The following is a 20,308-nucleotide window of genomic DNA, read 5'->3' on the forward strand; positions in this document are numbered from 1 at the left end:
AAGTATTAATGTGTGTGAGACTTTACAGATTCCAAAACTTGAGGACAAGTTTTGAAACTTTTCAAAACTCTTGGATTTTCATAACTTATGAGTTTAATTAAGATTTAAAGAAAAAAATTTCAAGTTCCATAACTTGAGGACAAGTTATGGAAGACATTAAATCATTTTATAGTGACATTAAAAATAGAGACTCTTCCATTTTCATAACCTATGAGACTTAATGACACTTTAAACAGAAAAACTCTTCACTTTCCATAACTTGAGGACAAGTTATGGAGTTCATAAAAACCATTAAGATCAAATATTCCAATTAACACAATAATCAAATAATTTTTCTATGATCTAGATTAAACTCATAAGTAAAGATAATTCACATAAACAATTTTCAAGAAATTAGATAATCATATAAACTAATACAAATCTTGAAACTTTCACAATTATCCTTTGAAGACTCCTGGAATTCATAACCTAAAGAGTTAATGAATGAGACATTTCACATCTATAACTTCTCGAAGTTTCAAAACTATTCAGATCATAACTTTAAAAAAAAAAAAAACTTTTGAGTTCCAAAATTTTATGACAATTTGTAACTCCTGAAAAACATTTAGATCAAACTTTTAAAACAAATAAAATAATCATATCATTCTATCTTTTAATAAATTGACCTAATTCAACTTTTGTAGTAAAGTGACACAAATTTTAAAAGTAATTATCTTAAAATTTGACAAACTTCATGTTTTTTTCTTCAACATGAAAAAAATACATTTCCATCAAATATAATAGAAAACAACCTGTGGCTCTGATACCACTGTTGGGTTATGAGCATACTAACACTCCTATGATGTGCATGCAACCCTAAATACCTTGGATCTATGTTTTCTCTATTATACATGCAAATATCAATTTCCAAGGTATTTATCCTAACTAGCATATTATGAAGTAGAAGTAATATAAAATCTAGTAGAATTACATACCTCTTGTTGGTGCTTGATTCCATGGAGCTCAATAGCCCAGTACCCCAAATGTGACACCTCAAATGGTTCACACAACACCATGAACATTTGAAATAACCATGAGAGAAGATATGAGTTTATTGAAATTCGCTTGCCCTCTATATTATGCACTAGTGCTAATTTCACCAATCAATGGGGTCTTTATATAGTGTGCACATTAGGGTTACACCATGTAACCTATGACTTTACCCATTCCTTATGCTCCATGGGTTTTAACCTCCATGGAGTATCCATGGGCCACCACATGGGTTAAACCCAACATAAGTAATCATGGATCATAAGCCCACATATATAAGAATCAATGATTTACTCAATCAATCCCCATATATTTAATTAGTCTCTTTTTGTTCACTAAATTAAATCCAAATTAATTATTGATCAATACTAATTAAATAATATGATTTCATATTAATATGTTAGAACTTATAATATATTAATATGTCACAAATATCTTCTTCTCATTAAAAGGTCTACCCAAATGTTCTGATGCCATGCAACCCAAATGGACCATGCTGGGTCGAGTCAAGTATATACCAACTATAGTTATGGACCTAGACACTAATCCAAAAATAAGACCGATATGTATATGCTTTATTTAAAAATCAGAGTATAGCTTTGAAGAAATATGTGTGGAATTTGCTCCCAAAAATATCAAAAAGAACTTATCAAAGCATTTCCGAAGAAATGTAGTTTCATTATATTAAAAACCTTAGGATGTCATTGTTAATAGAAATCAAAAGTAGAAATAGAAATAACATAGGCCTTACAACATTCTATTTATATCAGATCTACTTCCTTTTATTCAGGTTGTGAAACTCATTGTTTAGGTCTATCGGATCTTCTTCCTAGCAGTACTGCATTTTCAACTTCTCCATGAATGCTTTCCAAGACATCCTCAAGGCTTCTCCTCGTGGAATTGTATCTGCCAATAACTTCCACCAGCTTAAAACTACGGTTTTTAGTTTTATGACTGCGAAGACGATTTTTTGCTTGTTACTATAGTTGCAGCTATCAATTACCATTTTCATCTTGGAGATCCAGTCCATAATCTCCATTGGCTTTGGGCTTCCCGAAAGGCTTGGTGGTTTGGCACCCAAGAGTTTCTTATACATACGCCCATCCCTGTCAAACCCTCAATCTTAGTTATTCCTTCCAACCACTGGCGGTTCAGCTAGGCCAACGATTCTGCTATAGTTTCCTTCTTCTGACTGAACCTCGTTCAATTCAGGTGTTTTAATAGACATAGTAGTTTCATCCTTATTCTGTTGAACTAGACTCCTTGTCTCTTCTATCTGACGATCCAACATCATTTAAATCATTGCTATTACTCCTATCATAGTGATTGGCTTGGGTGTAACCGCTACCTCTGGTGCACGCTCAATCATAGGCCGCTGGTTAGCATTAGCATTTCCATTAGCTTTTCTGAATCCGCTTTGGTTTCTTGCTAGGTTTATCTATACACCAAAGTAGGTGAATTTAGATCTTTGTTTACGAATGACGTTTAATCCTCCTTGTCACTCCAAAAAGTTACATGCTAGTTCTAATATCGTAATTATACGTTTAGAATTCGGGACACATAAAGTTTCCAGATTCAGTCGGCCACAGACCATAGATCCTATCAAATAATAGCACATAAGGCATTTTATAGCTATAACATAAATCATTTAGCACATAAAAGCAATTTATGCATCTTTCCAAAAATAAGCTAGTGCTTGTGTCTAAAATATAGCAGACACTCATCTCACAATCATTGCTTAGCATTCTAAGTTTAACTCTAGAAATCCTACAAATTACTAGTTCAGTTTAACTAATGTGCTGATACCAACTGTGACATCCCCATTTTCACGGCCAGAAAAGACCAACTTGTTTATGATTTATTTGAAAATCAGAGTATACCTTGAAGAAATATGTTGCGGAATTTGTTACCGAAAATATGATAAAGAATTTATCAAAGCATTTCCGAAGAAATGTATATTCATTATATTAAAAACCTCAGGATGTCATTATCAATACAAATCAAATGCATAAACAGAAACAACACAGGCCTTACAACATTCTATTTATTTCTACTAGCCTATATAATCCATAATCCCTCATCGATTCATCGCATCTATGCTCTCGTGCCAATACCTGTTATATAAGAAACTTAGTGGGTCATTCATGGGAGCTTGGTGAGGACATAGGGTTTTCAACCCAAAATAATTAAGTTTATTAACTTCATCAAATCATTCAACCCAATTACACATTCCTGTTGTCCTCACTTTCTATTCCTAAAGCATCTAATTCAAGGGACCCAGCACTATATGTCAGTAAGGCAACTATGAAGGAGATGGAGTACACCGGTGAACACATCGTTCACAAACACCTACAGGTCGTGAACCTATCAAGGTTCCACTAGACTGTCTAGAATAGTCTGTGGTTGTCATCTATACTCTGCTATATGACTAAATCATCTTAAACATCAAGGCCTCTCATCATTTTATTTCATCGCTCATCATCTATTTCATCTAGCCCATCTTTCCCAACATATTGCTAAGTATAAAATACAAATACAGTTTAAATCAAATAAAACATGTATATTCTGTTTATCCAACATAAATGTCAAGAACACAGATAATATGCACACATAACACGTAATTTTTATTAAATACTTCATATTTATATGTAAGTTGAAAGTAACTATGCACTCTGTTGTTAAAGTGATGATTCCAAACTAGGGCAGGGCTTCGCTTCAAACAATTATATTCTCCTTCAATGAAATCTAGTATCATTACCGCTAGATTTTAGCCTAATATTTATAGCGACTATTTATGAGAGATATTGTGTTATAAGAGTTAAACAATACTTTTCAACTACTATGTACAGACAAGGGGCCATACATGAAACACTAGAGGGTATCACCATTTTGGCATTATAGTTGTTTTGAAATCCAAGAACCTTATTTAGCCTTTCAAACCAGATTCCCCATATCGCGAGTAGTTAAAAGATATTATAATACCACTTTGTATATTATTTTTTATAATACATAGATTGTTTATAGGTTCCTAATAATGATATTGAACATAAACATAAGCATACTTAAAGTAGGGTAAGCATAACTCACTTACTAGGAGGTTTGGCTAGGAAGCAGGCTCTGCGGGGGTGGGGGGGGGCAGAACTTCTAAGCTGAAATCTCTTCTTCTTGGAGCCTTCTAGTGCTCCGGGACTTGCCACTACCACTTAGTAAGTACTAAGGAAGGGGAGGGAGAGTTTTGGAGTATTGAGAGAGAAAGAAAGGTTAAGGTGTGAAGAAATGGAAGAAACATCATACCTATTTTTTGGTTGAGATCTTCGGTTACGTTGTACGTTCTTCGGAGCTACGCTGAACATATGAGGGGGCAGGTGTCAGCTCCGCATGTGAGGCTGTGGGGAGAAAGCAAGGGTCATGATTCGGCCACGTCACCCTCCTCGCATCAGCATATTCCCTGCTTCTACATTCCGTAACTTTCGCATACGAGCTCCATTTTCGATGTTCTTTATATCCACGCGTAGGTGGCGACATAATCTACAACTTTCGTTTGGACTCTGTCGGCTAATTTTGAAGTTATTTTTAAAATTATTTTAACAGGCTTAGACAGGTAAAGTCCGTTAAAAGTTCATCACTTTATCATCTGTCTTTATATCGTTGGGTTCATATCAACGACATCTTCGATTCTTGTTTAGGTTGTGTTGGCTCAAAAACAATCAATCTAAAATTCGAATTCTGGGTTGTGCACTGCTATGTCAAATTTTAGAAAAATCATAACTTCCTCATACGATGTCATATTTGAACTTTCGTTTTATGCATGCTCTTGGTTTAACGTATACTACGACTTTTTTTAGATTGTTGAAGCTAAAAAGTATTTTATCACAAACTCACTTTTTACATCACATAGTGTCGTGCCAGTTTTGTCGCGAAACTTCAATATGGCATAACTTCTTCATTATAAGTCGGATTTCATCGTTCCTTATATGTCTGAAATCCTTGTTACGACTACTTCAACTTTCTTTATAGATATTGGGTCTATATATTATTTTATTTTTGACGCTTATTTTTATTATTATTTTATTACATCATTAATAGCAAGTGTAATGCACATAAAATAACATAAAACTAAAATAATTCATCTTCATTACTTTAAAATGGGTTACAATTGTCGATCCTAACTATTACATCATACTATTAATGCTTACCCAAGAAACACGGGCGTCACAATTCTCTCCTACTAAGATGATTCCGTCCCCTAATCATGCATCAACAAACATATGTAGATAGCGACTCATCGTGGCACTCTTTGTTTCCCAGGTGAGGTTTGGCCCATTCGTGTGTTTCCATTGCACAAGCACCAAGTCGACCATCTTGTGTCGCAACTTCTTTGTCTTATGGTCAACAATTTCCTCAGGCTCTTCGATTAGCCTCTTATTGTCATCCATCCTAAACTCCAAAAGTGGAATTATATCGGGAACTTCTCCCGTGAAAATTCTCAAATACACGCATAAAATGTGTTATGAATACCATCTAGTTCTTCTGGAAATTCCAACTTGAAAGCTTGGTTCCCAATCCTCTGAAGAACCTTGAATGGTCCAACAAATCTAGGACTCAACTTTCCTCTCTGTCCAAATTGTATAAGTCTTTTCCACGGTGAGACTTTGAGCAATACCGAATCTCCAACTTTGATTGTCATCGGTCGTCGCTTCTTCTTGACATAGCATTTTTGGTGATCTTGAGCTACCAAAATCCTCTCTCTAATCACTTTTAGCTTTTTAGCAGTCTGATGGACTATTTCAAGGCCCATAATCGGCTTTTTTCTGGCCTCAATCCAACAAGACGGCGTACGGAACTTCTTTCTGTACAAGGCTTGATAAGGTGCCATCTTAATGCTCAAATGGTAACTATTGTTGTAGGAAAACTCTAGCATGGGTAAATTATCATTCTAGTTACCTTGGAATTCTAGGGTACATGCTCTTTGCATATCTTCCAATGTTTGAATTGTTCTTTCGCTTTGACCACCAGTCTGCGGATGCTAGGATTTACTTAAACACAACTTCGTACCCATTTCCTCTTGTAAAATCCTCCAAAATCTTGATGTTAAACGAATGTCACAATCCGATACAATCATTAAAGGAACACCGTGAAGTCTTACTACTTCCTTCATGTAGGGGTTTGCAAGCTTATCCATATACTATCTCTCATTGGCTGCTATGAAGTGTGCACTTTTTGTGAACCGATCCACGACTACCCAAATCATGTCATGACCGTTCTTTGTCCTGGGAAGTTTAGTCACAAAATCCATGGTGATGTGTTCCCATTTACCCATGGGTACAAGTACAGGTTCTAAACTGTCATACGGTTTCTGATGTTGTTCTTTAACTCTCGCACATGTTATACAATCTACCACATATTTTGTAACATCAAGTTTCATCGTTAGCTACCAGTAGTAAGGTTTCAGATCCTTATACATCTTAGTGTTTTCGAGATGAATCGAGTACATGGTCTTGTGAGCTTCTTCCATCAGAAGATCTATTACTCCTCCCATCTTAGGTACCTAAATTCTATCTTGTAATACCTTCAACCCTTACCTATTTGTACCGAATACCAACGTCTTGCCTAAATGTTCTTCCTTTCGGTCATTTTTCTCCAAAGCTTCTTCCTGAGCTTTCTCGATGCTTTCTAAAATCATTGAGACAACTTCTTTTCTTAACTCTCCTGGCCTTTTTCTTTCCAATTTTACTTTTCGACTTAGAGCATCAACTACGACATTTGCTTTACCAAGATGGCAAAGTATCTCACAGTCGTAACTCTTGAGCAACTCTAGCCAGCATCGTTGCCTCATATTAAATTATTTTTTTTATCAAAGAGATACTGGAGAGTTTTATGTTCAGTGAAGATCTTGCACTTTGTGCCATAAAGATAATGCCTCCTTATCTTTAATGCAAATACTACCACTGCTAACTCCAGATCATGAGTGGGGCAGTTCTTCTCATGCACTTTGAATTTTCGAGATGCATATGCTATCACTTTATCTCTCTGGATCAGAACACAACCTAACCCAACTCTAGATGCATCGCTATAGAAGGTGAACTCTTCAACTCCGTCAGGTAAAGAAAGAATTGGTGCTTCTCACAACTTCTTATTTAATTTCTCGAATGCTTCTTCATGTTTCTCACTCCATGTATATGTAGGTTCTTTAAGGGTCAACGTTGTCAATGGAGCAACTATCAAAGAAAAGTCTTAGATAAACCTTCGTTAATATCCGGCTAATCCCAGAAAGCTTTGAATCTCAGTGGTACTTTTTGGTCGTTCCTATTTCATCACAACTTAAATCTTTGATAGGCCAACCATTATTCCCTCTTGGTTAGCCACATGACCCAAGAATTGGACTTCTCGAATCCAGAAATCACATTTTGAGAATTTTGCATACAACTTCTCATTCTTTAGAACTTCTAATACTTCTCGCAGGTGCTTGCCACGCTCCTGTTGGCTCTTTGAGTAAATCAGAATGTCATTTATGAACAATATCACATATTTATCAAGTAATGGTTTACAAACCCTTTTCATAAAATCCGTAAATGCTACTGGAGCATTGGTTAGTCCAAATGGCATAACCAAAAACTCATAGTGTCTGTATCTTGTTTTGAATTCGGTGTTCTCAATATCTTGATCTCTCACCTTCAGCTGATGATATCCTAACCTAAGATCGATCTTTGATAAATAGCTCCAACCTAGCAGCTGATCGAACATGTCATCAATCCTTGGCAATGGATACTTGTTCTTTACCATTGCCTTGTTCAGCTCTCTATAGTACGTATGAGATTGGGTCCAAACCCTGACCAATAGACCTAGACCCAAAAAACCCAGGAACCGGTTAACGAGATTTTGTAAGACTAGAAACCAGACCGGTATATAGGAACCAGTTCCAGTTCGATTCTGGGTAAGGTACCGGGTAAAGTGGGTCTAGAACCGGAAAACCTAGAAACATTAAAGTGGGTTAGGTGCAACCGGTAAAGTGGGTCTAGAACTGGAAAACTCGAGAAATCCAGAATATTTTGGTAATTACTTAGTGGTTGAACTTCGAAAAGTTTCAACTTTGATATCCCAACTTCGGGGGAGTGTAAGTCATTGAATATTAAACCAAAAATGACAAAACTATAGTTTAAAATCATGTGCAAACTCTAAACTACACGTTGCACAGAACCTCATGGTAATCCAACTTCAAACGAATTAGATATTCATTTTTAAAATTTTATAAAATATAAAAGTAAAGTTGAAAAACAAAAAATTCATAGCATTGATATTCAAACTTTCAGGGGCTGCAAGTCAATGAATATGAAACCAAAAATGACAAAATTATAGTCTAAAATCATGTATAAACTATAACTACATGTTGCAAAAAACCTCATGATAATCCGACTTCAAACAAATTAGATATGCATTTTTAAAATTTCAGAAAACATAAAAGTAAAGTTGAAAATCAAAAAATTCACAACATTGATATCCTGACTTTGGGGCACTGTAAGTCAATGAATATGAAACCGAAAATGAAAGAATTATGCAGGGCGTATGACTAAATTACGCGGGGCGTATGAATAAATTACGTTGGGCGTAATTGACAACCCACCCTTTCAATCACTCCAAGGACTAATTTGCAGCACTTCCCTTTTGAACCGTCACTACCTGAAATCATAAACCACAAGCTATAAGAAAAAATCTTAGTGAGTTCCCAAATACCACATACCATACATATAAAATGAGCCATACATATCATTCATATCCAGCAGTCAATAAAAGTGTTATGTGCCAACCATAGTCTTGCCATTATGTCGCAAATTGTATCATGATCTTCCATCCTAGGTCGGGGGCCAAAACCATGGGTTTTACAAACAAGTGCCAAGAGCCACCTCCTAGTTTTCCATGCAAGCATCACAAAGACAACTAGCATACAATCTACAACTACTTAACTAATTAACTGCCTGAGTTCAGACTCTGGTCTTGCATATAGTTTACTAGGAGTCTCCTCCTCGTCTTTCATACAAAATGCCAAGGGCTACTCCCAGGTCTTCCTATAATACATAAACCAAGTGGGCCGACATTGGTGCCTTCGACCCATAGAACAGTTAGGAGACTCACCTCAAATGTTGAAGCTCATTAAAAGAAATCCCTAGCTACTGCCCTGACGACTCCCCGAGCTATTAGAACAAAATAACACCCAATTAGAAATTGGGCTTTTGTCTATGGTCAAAAATCCATACTTAGGGTAAAATGACCATTTTACCCTTTGTCCCAAGTTGAACCAAAATTGAGGCTTAAAACCAACGGTCCACAAAAGCCCACTTACGACACAATTTTCCAAATTGGGCCCAACCTCCATATGGGCTTTCTTCTATAATCCAATAATTCCCTTAGTCCAAATAGTCAATCTCAGATGGATTAGAAGGCCCAAAGCAACAAACCCCTAAAACACAATGAGCCTTAAGTCCATTGGACCCATTAAGGCCCAAAACCACAATCCTAAATCTAACAAGGTAAGCCCAATAACAAGACCAAATCTCAATAAAATCCTCAGACATAAACGAGACCAAAAATATAAATAAGCCCGACCCATGAAAAAAGCCTTTAAGCCCAAAGTGGAAAGAAGCTCAAACTCGATCTGATCGTGTACACATAGCATAACCCTAGTACGCCCCGCGTACCATGCTGACTGGCTGGGAAACAGGTTGGCTCGTTCGTACGAAAGGTTTCTTCCCCTACTAAACCTTTTGAAGGCCCATTGATGGAAAAGATGTATAAACCTACACAAGTTTTCTTCCCCTACCAATATGGGATAAAGGAAAATAGTCAACTTGCTATTATACCTTCATAATTTCCAACAATCCCCCACCAAGTTGGAAAGTTTCCTGTCACTAAGACTGATGATATCACATCCATTTGATGGATGTAAAATCCTTTCAAAGTTGATATTGCGATGAGAGTTCTAATAGAACTAATCCTAGCAACTGGGCATAGGTACCAAAATAATTGATCCCTTCTCACTGCATGTACCCATTAGTATCCAATCTTGCTTTACATGTAGATATGGATCCATCTGGATGATATTTTCTCTTGAATATCTATTTTGATACTATGGGTCTCCTCCCCTTGGGTATATTAGCTAACTCCTAAGTTCCATTAACCATAATTGAGTCCATTTCTTCATTGATGGCTTCCTTCCACAAAGGAGCATCTCTAGAGGTCATTGCTTTAGTAAAGGTCTTAGGATCATCATCCAAGTTAATGGCAAAGAAGAACTCTCTTGTCACACTTTCTTTTGTGTTACTTCGACCAAATAAGAATAGAAATCATCTCCAATACTTTTCTCTATTTTAGCCCTAGTACTTATCCTTGATTCCTTGATGATAGGAGGAGGTGGGGGTATTTCTCGAGAAGTACTTGTAGGTGTTGTATGACTAGTGTTTTCATCATCCCTAGGAAAATTGTCTTCAAATAGTTCTAGATCTTTGGATTGCATAATAACACCTGCTTCAATGTCAAATAATCAGTAAGCCTTGCTATTGTGAGCATATCCAATATATATATACTCTGATTAGCTCGTGCTCCTAAATTTGTTCACTTAGGATCAGGATCCTGATAATAAGCAACACACCCCTATACTTTTAGCACATGAATCATGTACTTGACCTTTTTGGCCCAGCGGGTGTAGTGCTAAATAGGGATATTATTCAAGTCGGAACCAAACCGAACCGACCCGAACCCGAATAACCCCAAAATTGAATAAGTGTAACTTCATAAACCAAAAACCCAACCGATTAACCAATATGGGTTCGGTTCGATTCGGGTATTAATTGGTTCGGTTCGGTTATTACTCGAATAACATATACATTATGATTATGGACCAAATATAACTGGAAAAAAAAAACCGAATAAACCGTATTAGGATTCTATAACCCGAATAATAGAATAAAAATGTACTTTTATAAACCAATGTAAAACATTCAAAGAATAACATAACAGAATAACACATTAAAAGAATAGCATTTACATAGTATATTAACATAATGAGAATTAATTTCTTACTTGAGTTTCTTGAGTTGAAGCCTAATTTTCCATGACTAGAGAAATTAGGAATTTGTTAATCCTTAGATAAAATAGGAAGGGCTGATTTTGACAGAAGTGATTTCGAGTTTGGAAAGAGTAGATAATATTGTTCGATTTTGAAATGACGAGAACGAGGGTAGGTTTTTTTTCTATTATTAACAATGAGGACAGAAGTGTGAATCGTGATTTTGATTTCTATCGATAAGAGAATAGGGACGAGGAATGTCAATTCGGGTTGGATATTTAGAACCAAATAAGCTCTTTTTTGAGTAATCTAAACCGAATAACCCAAGAACCAAATAAGCATAATATAGATACCTAAATCGAATTGCTTATTCCGGCATAAATTGGTTCGGTTCGGTTCGAGTTTTCGGGCCAAATTCTCATCCCTAGTGTTGACCATCGTATTGGTCTAGGTTGCCAAACTCTTGGTTCATGAACTGGAGACTAGCACTTGGGATTTGTGTATCTATTAGTCTATTAATGATAAACAATAAAACCTTCAAGATTGTTGAAAATCAAATCTAATAGACATGCAAGGAAATCAACAAATAATATAGAGAATTATATGAAAATTAATTGCGGGAAATAAATCTAATTATTATTAGTATAATTACCAAGTTTTTTCCAGAAATCAGATAAATCCATCTCGATAACATCTAATTATAAGAAAGGAGTAGAAGCAGAATGTCATGTTGTTGGACGAAATTAAAAACAAGGCAATAAGGTAGAACCGACCTGTTAACGGGTGATCTTGATCATGGAATAACTGCACGGATCGAATTCTTGTCTTTAAACGTTTTACTTCGCTTCTATTCATTGTTAAAACTAGAGTAAAACCCCATGATTTAATGAACATTTAAAGAGTTTCCAACAAAAATGGAAAATGATAAATTCAAAGTGAATACTCAGAAAGTGGAAGAAATCACCAAGAGAGAAATAAAGAGAGAGAGAGAGAGAGATGTTAATTTTCACGTAGAAAAATTTCTCCTAGAGAGCTTTATTTATAGATCTCAAAAAACCTAGAAGGCATAAAAAAACCCTCATCGGTCGGCCCCTAGAAACCCTAGCGCAACACCTTGCTCTCCAGAATATTCGAAGAAACTGGATTTGATCTGACTCGACCGATCCCGAAATTGCTAAAAATAAAATCTCCTCAGTTCCCAATGACTGATGTGTCATCCAAAGTGCCAAGTGCGCCTAAATCACGCCATTTCATGCACTCATGGTGTCGGCTAGTGCTAGACTAGGCTAGGCGCGCATGTGTGGGCTTGGAGCATTCCTTTGATCCACTAAAGCCTTTGAAGGCCTATCAAGGGAAAAGGCTTATAAACCTAGACAAGGTTTATTTCCTCACCAATGCGAAATAAAGCAAAATAGCCAACTTGCTATTATACCTTCATAATTTCCAACAATCCCCCACCAGGTTAGAAAGTTTCCTTTCACTCAAATGGATGATCTCACTTGGGTGTCATGAAGATGAAACCTTAGTTTAATGATAATAAAAAAGAAGAGACCAATTCAATGGTATCCTTATATGTCTAAACCATGAACCTTATGACCTCTCTAATTTACCCCTACACAACACATATCATCTTTGCGTTCTCCCTGAGTGCTAATATGGCCATGCACTATAAATCCTTTTCATGACCTTTTACAAGATAAACCATTAATCTTTACTTGCGGTGGCACCACCTCTAGATCATATAGGCAAAGTTTTACAACATCTTTGTTACTTAAATGTATCTAAAACTTCGTTAAGAGCTGTAAATCAACCTCATTCTTGGCAACGATGTACTATCCTACCTCACATTGATATATCATTAATGAAAGTACCTTCTATCGTTATTGACTTCGTTGTTACCCTTTAAACTTGAGAATTAAGAGCACTAATATGAAGTTGCATTTTAATCACTAAGTGATTCTATTATGGTTTTAGACCCATAACTCTCGTGGTAGATGTAACCAAATCTCTTGTCATAAATTTGGTAAAAGGATCTGCCATGTTCCTACTTGTCTTTACATAGACAACTTTGATCACTACTAGAAAAACAGCCTTTTATGACGCGCAAACAATGACACGCAGTGATTTACGATACACATTTTTTGTGTGTCCTAAAAATAACATCCGTTTAAAAAAATGAAGGATAGAAGACACGCATTTTTGTGTGCCGTAATATTAGTGACAATAAAAAAAACTAAAAACACGGAGGACGCCTATGTTAAAGTGAGCGTCCTGTAGGGATGTCGTTTTATATTTTATTTAATGAAACGCACGTTTAGCTTTGGGGAAATGAAAATCCCAAAATTTGAAAGGCCTCCATTTTATTTCCATCCTTCTTCTCTCTGATCAATACCCAAAAAACCCAAATATCATCACCGCTCCTCTTTTCTGGAACAACAAGAATCTATGACACCGATCATGAAGTTCTCAAAGCATTCAAAGGATTAGGAATCAAGATCATTATCGGGCTAGGAAACAAATTCCTGAGAGATATAAGCACAGGGACTTGTATTCATGGAATTGTAGTTGGAAACGAGGTTCTAGGCAGTGGCGATCATGAACTCTGGGAGGTCCTGCTACCGTCGGTGAAAAACATCCAGACCGCTCTCAACCACCTCCACCTAGCCAACGATGTTGAGGTTTCAAGTCCACATTCCGCCCGTGCGTTCGCAAGTTTGTTCCCTCTGTCAGCCGGCGCGTTTAAGGAAATCCTAGTTCCTTACATGAAACCTATCCTCGAGTTTTTCTCCCAAATCAAGTGCCATTTCTACATAAACTCGTATCCATTCCTCACATACATCAGTGATCCCGAACACATCGATTACACAATATTCAAATATAACGGAGGAATAGAATACGCAAAAATGAAATTACATTATGATAACTTGTTCGAAGCACAAATTGATGCCACTTACGCTACTTTGGAAAAAGCTGGATTTGAGAAGATGGAGGTTATAGTAAAGGAAACCGACTAGGCTTCAAATGGTGATGCGAATGAAGCCGAATATATGTTGAGTAATGCGAGAACGTATAATCTCAACTTACCTAAAAGACTACTGAAGAAGAAAGGTACACCTTACAGACCAAATTCAGAAAGATACACGCCTTTCTCTACATCTACAATTTCTGAAATCCCTAATCACCTAATCGTATTTGATTAATCTGTCATATCTTATTGATTGTAATTGTTAATGGACACTCTAATTAATCTTGTCAACAAACTACAGAAAGCATACACAACCCTAGGCGACTTTAGTGAAGAATCCTCTCTTCCTACTCTCTGGGACGCCTTGTCTACAATTGTAGTCGTCGGTGGTCAGGTATAAATATGCATATATTAATCACCAATCATAATTTCTTTTCTTTTCAGCGTTCTTTCATCCGATCAATGACTTAATTCACTTAATCTTCTTGCAAGCATTTAGGTTCTTAATTTTAGTTTATGGTGTTTGTGTGTCTTTGATCTCTATTTCATATTTCAACACGGTGATCAGTAATTCTAACCCCTGATAATGGTTGTTCATATCTATTGACACAACTACATTTAACTTCTTGATTTAGATGAAAGTGTAAAACTGTTTCTGTAAGCAGTTTTTATTCGTGCAAATGTACTTCACAGTTCACTCTAATCACTTTCCATAAATTGCTTTTAGAGCTCTGGAAAATCATCTGTGTTGGAGAGTGTAGTTGGCAACGATTTTTTGCCTCGTGGTTCTAGTAATTGTTATATCTTCAAAGTTTTCTTATTCAATTTGTTGGACACAAAATATGATTAACATATATTCGCAGGAATTGTCACTTGGCGTCCTCTTCTTCTAAAACTTCATTAGATTGAAGAAGGAAAAGAATATGCATAGTTTGCTCACCTTCCACGAAAGTGGTTCACTGATTTCCACAAACATCAAGTCAGAAAACAGGAAGCATTAGTTTTACAGTTGAGAGAATGATATCCATTCTAGTCAATAATATTCACAGTTAATGTTGTGTCTTTAGTGTTGACTGATCCACCATGTTTTTCTGGTCATGGAGTTGGTGATAAGGGTTATGTAGATCAATCTTTAAGAATTGTTGTGGCCCATGCATATCATAATGGCGTTGACAGGTCGGATGGGGGATTGGAAACTTATATTTTATCATGACTTTTTAATTGAATCTACATACTCCATGTTTGGTTTTTTTGTCAATTACCTTACTTTCCTATTCAAAATATTTAGCTTTTCCATGTCCCTAAATCCTAAATTCCAAATCAATTACTCAAGTAAAGCTCCCAAATGATGTCGACAAATTGATAGTTTTGTGTTTAATGATTAATGATTACTTTGATATGTATTATTCTTCTTCTTTACATAGTGTTGTATTATAAAGTATCAACTTACTTATTTATTAACTTTTATGTTATTAACATGCTTTTTAGATTGAGGTTATAAACTTGTTTGCGTAAGCACTAAGCAATGTTGGTTAGCTTAGTTTTCTACATCAATATTCTTATTTTTGAACTCTATTGGATTCACATTTTTGTATGTTAGAGAATGCTTGTGTTGATACCCATTAACCTCCTTAATAGTGATTTTTTGTGGTATTGAAAATGGTTATTGTTTATGGTCCAGCCGGCGCAGGCAAAACTGCTCTCATTAGCAGGTTAGCTTAGGGGCACGGGAGTCAAGGTATGCTAATTTTGTTTATACTATTTGAATTTCTTAATTCTTTCACAGCTTTAAATATTTCCTTTTATATGATTATATATGATGTTTTTCTTGTTTTAGTTCTTTCTATTCACATGGATGAACAAATTGATGGAAAAACTCTAATTGGGAGTTATGTATGTGCTGAGCAACTTGGTGAGCTTAGGTGGCAGCCTGGTTCCCTTACTCAAGTTAGTTACTTCCTTTTTTTATACTTAATTAGTTATCTGTAGTGTAACTCTAATATGGATGTTTTTTTGGCTACTTATAGGTTATCATTAATGGAATTTGGGTTGTTTTTGAGGACATTGATAAAGTTCCTGTAGATGTACAATCCATCTTCATTTCATCAGCATTTTACTTTCACAAAAGCATTTATTTAATTCCCTCATTTCCATTTCATCCACTCACCAGGTGTCCAAATTGCAAGAAGGTATGAGCAAGGATCATTAGGCTCTCGCGTGTCTATCTGTACTTTATGACACATTTGTTAAGAAACAGAAATCAAATCAAGAGCATCTCATATTCTTCATAAGGTATAGTATACTACTACATTACTACACTTACCCCTTCCAAAAGAGGATGTGAATCTGGAAGCTAATATCTGCAAAATCGATATAAAAAAAGGCAATTAGAATGTGTGTTTATTGTCCATAACTAAGTATTGTTCAAATTTGAATTTATTTATTATTTTATGTTTTTCCTTGTTTAAAGGTGATGATCACAGCATAATGATATATTACCCAAGTGCAGCAGGGGGTGGTATGAAAGAATTGTTTAGAAAGGTGGGTTTTTATAATTGCTATGTGTATTAAGTATTTAATTTATAATTACTATGAACCAAACTATTAAGAGGTGTCTTTCAGGTTGGCAACAGATCAAGTGAGTTTCATCTAGAGGTCAAAAGAGTGAGACGTGAGGGCTCTTATATATATGAGGAATTTATGCCAACTGGTGTAATTGTTTTATTTTATTTTATTTTCCTGTGTAATTGCTCAGGACATATTGTGACATCCCCTAATTTCTCGGCCAGAAAAGACCGATTTAAGTTATGCTTTTTAAAATAAAATTAGAGAAATCTTTTTAAAGGATGTTGCGGAATTGGTCCCCAAACAACATATGATAAAAGTTTATCAAAACCCTTCATTAAGAAGGTATAAATTTTCCATATATATCAAAACCTCGGGATGTCATGTTCCGATACAGATCAAAAGCATAAACAAGACATTATAAGCCTTTCAACAGTTATTTACAACTACTGGCCTATAATCCAAAAATCTCTCGTCGTCCTCCGACTATGCTCAGGGTCCACTACATGTAATCATAAAAACCGAGTGGGTCGGGCTTGGGAGCCTGGTGATCATATAGGGTTTTCAACCCACAATAATAATATACATATTAAGTTCACCAATCAACAATGACCCTGATTAACCATTCCTGTTGTCCTCACTTTACGTCCCTAAGCACCTATCACAAGGGACCTAGCCTAAGGATTATCATCGGGATGGACACTACTGCTAAGGGGTTTCCTCAGCCATACATGTCCTAAAGGCAACCATGCGGGGGATGGAGTACGCCAATGAACATTTAATTCATCAACACCTAAAAGTTGCGAACCTGCTAGTGTTCCACTGGACTGTCTAGAAAAGTCCGTGGTCTTCATCTATACTCCGCTAGATGACAACAACAACAACAACAACAACATCGAGGCCTCTCCTTTTTTTTAACACACATCAACTATTTCATCTACCCATGTTCTACCCAGCATATTTTGTAGATATAAAGCATATATAGTTTAAAAATTGTATAAAACATCAATTCAACAGTCACCTCAAATAAACAATTAACATATTTACACATAACACGTATTTCAAGGTAAATACTTCATATCTATGTGTAAATTGAAAGTAACTAAACACTCACATGATTTGATGATAATCGGGCAGCAATTCGTTTCCTAAAACGATCGTTTCTAATAAAACCGGGAGTTTTATTGAGAAACCGGGCTTTGTAAAAGTCGGGCTTCGAAACCGAAAAGAGAAATTTTTCGGGCTTCACGGGCACTTCGTGGAGTATTCCGGGGTTTACAATTGATACCAAGGATTCGGGGAAGGTTAAGGTGAAGATAAGATGAAGAAAGGGGCTAAATATGGCAATTTCTTAAAAATATCCGAGAAGGCTCGCACCCTTCTATTTATAGGGGGAAGCTTCTGATCGGACGGCTGAGAAGTCTCTAGGTGGCGAAGATCCGAAGGCTCGCAGGGGAGGGCTCACACATGGGCTGCGCATGGCTCCCATATGGGTCGCACCTGCGAGGGGCTCGCTGGCAATTTCTAAGTGGACCAGAGTCTATGTCCGAGGTTTGGACCCGAAGTAGGAGGGAAGGGAGACAACTGGTGCGATGGTCGGACACGCGGCAGGCATTGCGAGGCTCGGACTAGGATGCACACGCGTCGCTCCTCGGATGTGCCACGACTTCGGATGACTCAACAGCTCGGTGACTCAGCAGGACACGTGTCACATTCTAAGCGAGGGTGACATGGCAAAGTGTGACTATGCAAATTTTCTCGATTTTCGCGCCAAAATTTCTAAAATCCATAACTTTCGCATACTAGCTCCATTTTTGACGTTCTTTATATGCACGCGTAGCTAAAATTATGCTCTACAACTTCCTTTTAGACTTCGTCGGCTAATTTTGAGTTTAATTTTATTATTATTATTTTTAACAGACCGCGACAAGAAATCCGTTAGAAATTCATAACATCTTCATCTGACTTCGTTTTCGTCAGACTTTTTACCGTTGTGCTACTAATGACAAGACCTTCAATTCTCGTTTAGGTTGTGTCGGCTAAAAATCGCTCGATCTAAAATTCGAGTTTTTAGCTGTCTATTGCTAAGCTGAAACTTCGAAAAATCATAACTTCCTCATACAAAGTCATATTTGGGCGTTCTTTTTATCGAACTTCTCGGTTTAATGAATACTACGACTTTTGTTTAGATCACTAAGGCTAAAAAGTAGTTTATCAAAAACTCACTTTTTACGACATTCAGCACCATGCCGGTTTTGTCGCGAAACTTCGACATGTCATAACTTCTTCGTTATAACTCGAATTTCGGCATTCTTTATATCCCCGAAATCCTTGTTTCGACCACTACAACTTTATGTAAAGATATCGGGCTTATCTCACACTTTAATTTTCACGCTTATTTTTATTCTTAATTAATTAAGCCCTAATAATTAAGCATAAAACACATAATTCACATAATATCACATAATTCCTTTTCATTTCTTCAAAATGAGTTACAAAGGTTAACCTAGACTATCACCTCAATATAAATGCCTAGGCTAGAAACATGAGTGTTACAATTCTCTCCACCTTAGGATGATTCTGTCCCCAGAATCACATATCACCAAACAACTGCAGGAAGCGACTCATCATGTCACTCTTCGTTTCCCAAGTGAGATTTGGTCCATTTGTATGTTTCCAGCGCACAAGCACTAAATCGACCATCTTACGTCGTAACTTCATAGTCTTACGGTCAATGATTGCCTCAGGTTCTTCGATCAACTTCTTGTTTTCATCCAAACTTAACTCAGAAATCGGAATTATGTCGGGCACATCTCCCGTGAACTTTCTCAAATAACACACATGAAAGGTTTTATGAATACCCTCTAGTTCTTCCGGTAACTATAGCTTGTATGCTTGATTCCCGATCCTCTGAAGAACTTTAAATGGTCCAATAAACCTTGGACTCAACTTTCCCCTTTTGCCAAATCTTATAAGTCCTTTCCACGGCGAGACTTTAAGTAAAACCGAATCTCCAATTTCAAAGGTTATCGGTTGTCTTTTCTTGTCAGCATAACTCTTTTGTCGATCTTGAGCAGCTAACATCCTTTCCCTTATCACTTTCAACTTTTCAACAGTCTGATGGACTATTTCAGGTCCCATAAACTGCTTTTCCCCAGCTTCCAGCCAGCATGATGGCGTTCGACACTTCTCCCCATACAAAGCGTGATAAGGTGCCATCTTGATGCTCGAGTGGAAACTATTATTATAGGATAATTCTACTAGAGGTAAGTGTTCATCCCAGTTACCTTGGAATTCTAGGGTACATGCTGTCAACATATCCTCCAATGTTTGAATCATTCGTTCGCTCTGACCATCGATTTGCGGATGGTAAGTTGTATTCAAACACAACTTAGTACCCAATTCCTCTTGTAGACTCCTCCAAAATCTCGAGGTAAAACGGCTGTCATGATCGGATACAATCGTTAGCGGAACACCATGAAGCCTCACAATTTCCTTCACGTAAGAATTCGCAAGTTTATCCATAGACCATTTCGCTTTGGCTGCTATGAAAGGCGCACTCTTAGTGAAGCGATCAACGACCACCCAAATCATGTCGTGACCGTTCCTTGTTCTGGGCAGTTTACTCACAAAATCCATGGTGATGTCTTCCCATTTACCCATGGGTATGGGTAAAGGTTCTAAACTCC

At 36.6% G+C, this 20,308-nt stretch overlaps 1 pseudogene; it reads left to right on the forward strand.

Annotated features, from left to right (window-relative positions):
* The first annotated feature begins 13,264 nt into the window (after positions 1-13,264).
* Positions 13,265-16,263, forward strand: LOC111892770 (glucan endo-1,3-beta-glucosidase 14-like; annotated as a pseudogene).
* Positions 16,264-20,308: the final 4,045 nt, after the last annotated feature.

The sequence above is a fragment of the Lactuca sativa genome, chromosome 4, assembly GCF_002870075.4.
Source record: "Lactuca sativa cultivar Salinas chromosome 4, Lsat_Salinas_v11, whole genome shotgun sequence".
In the NCBI taxonomy this organism is placed as follows: domain Eukaryota; kingdom Viridiplantae; phylum Streptophyta; class Magnoliopsida; order Asterales; family Asteraceae; genus Lactuca; species Lactuca sativa.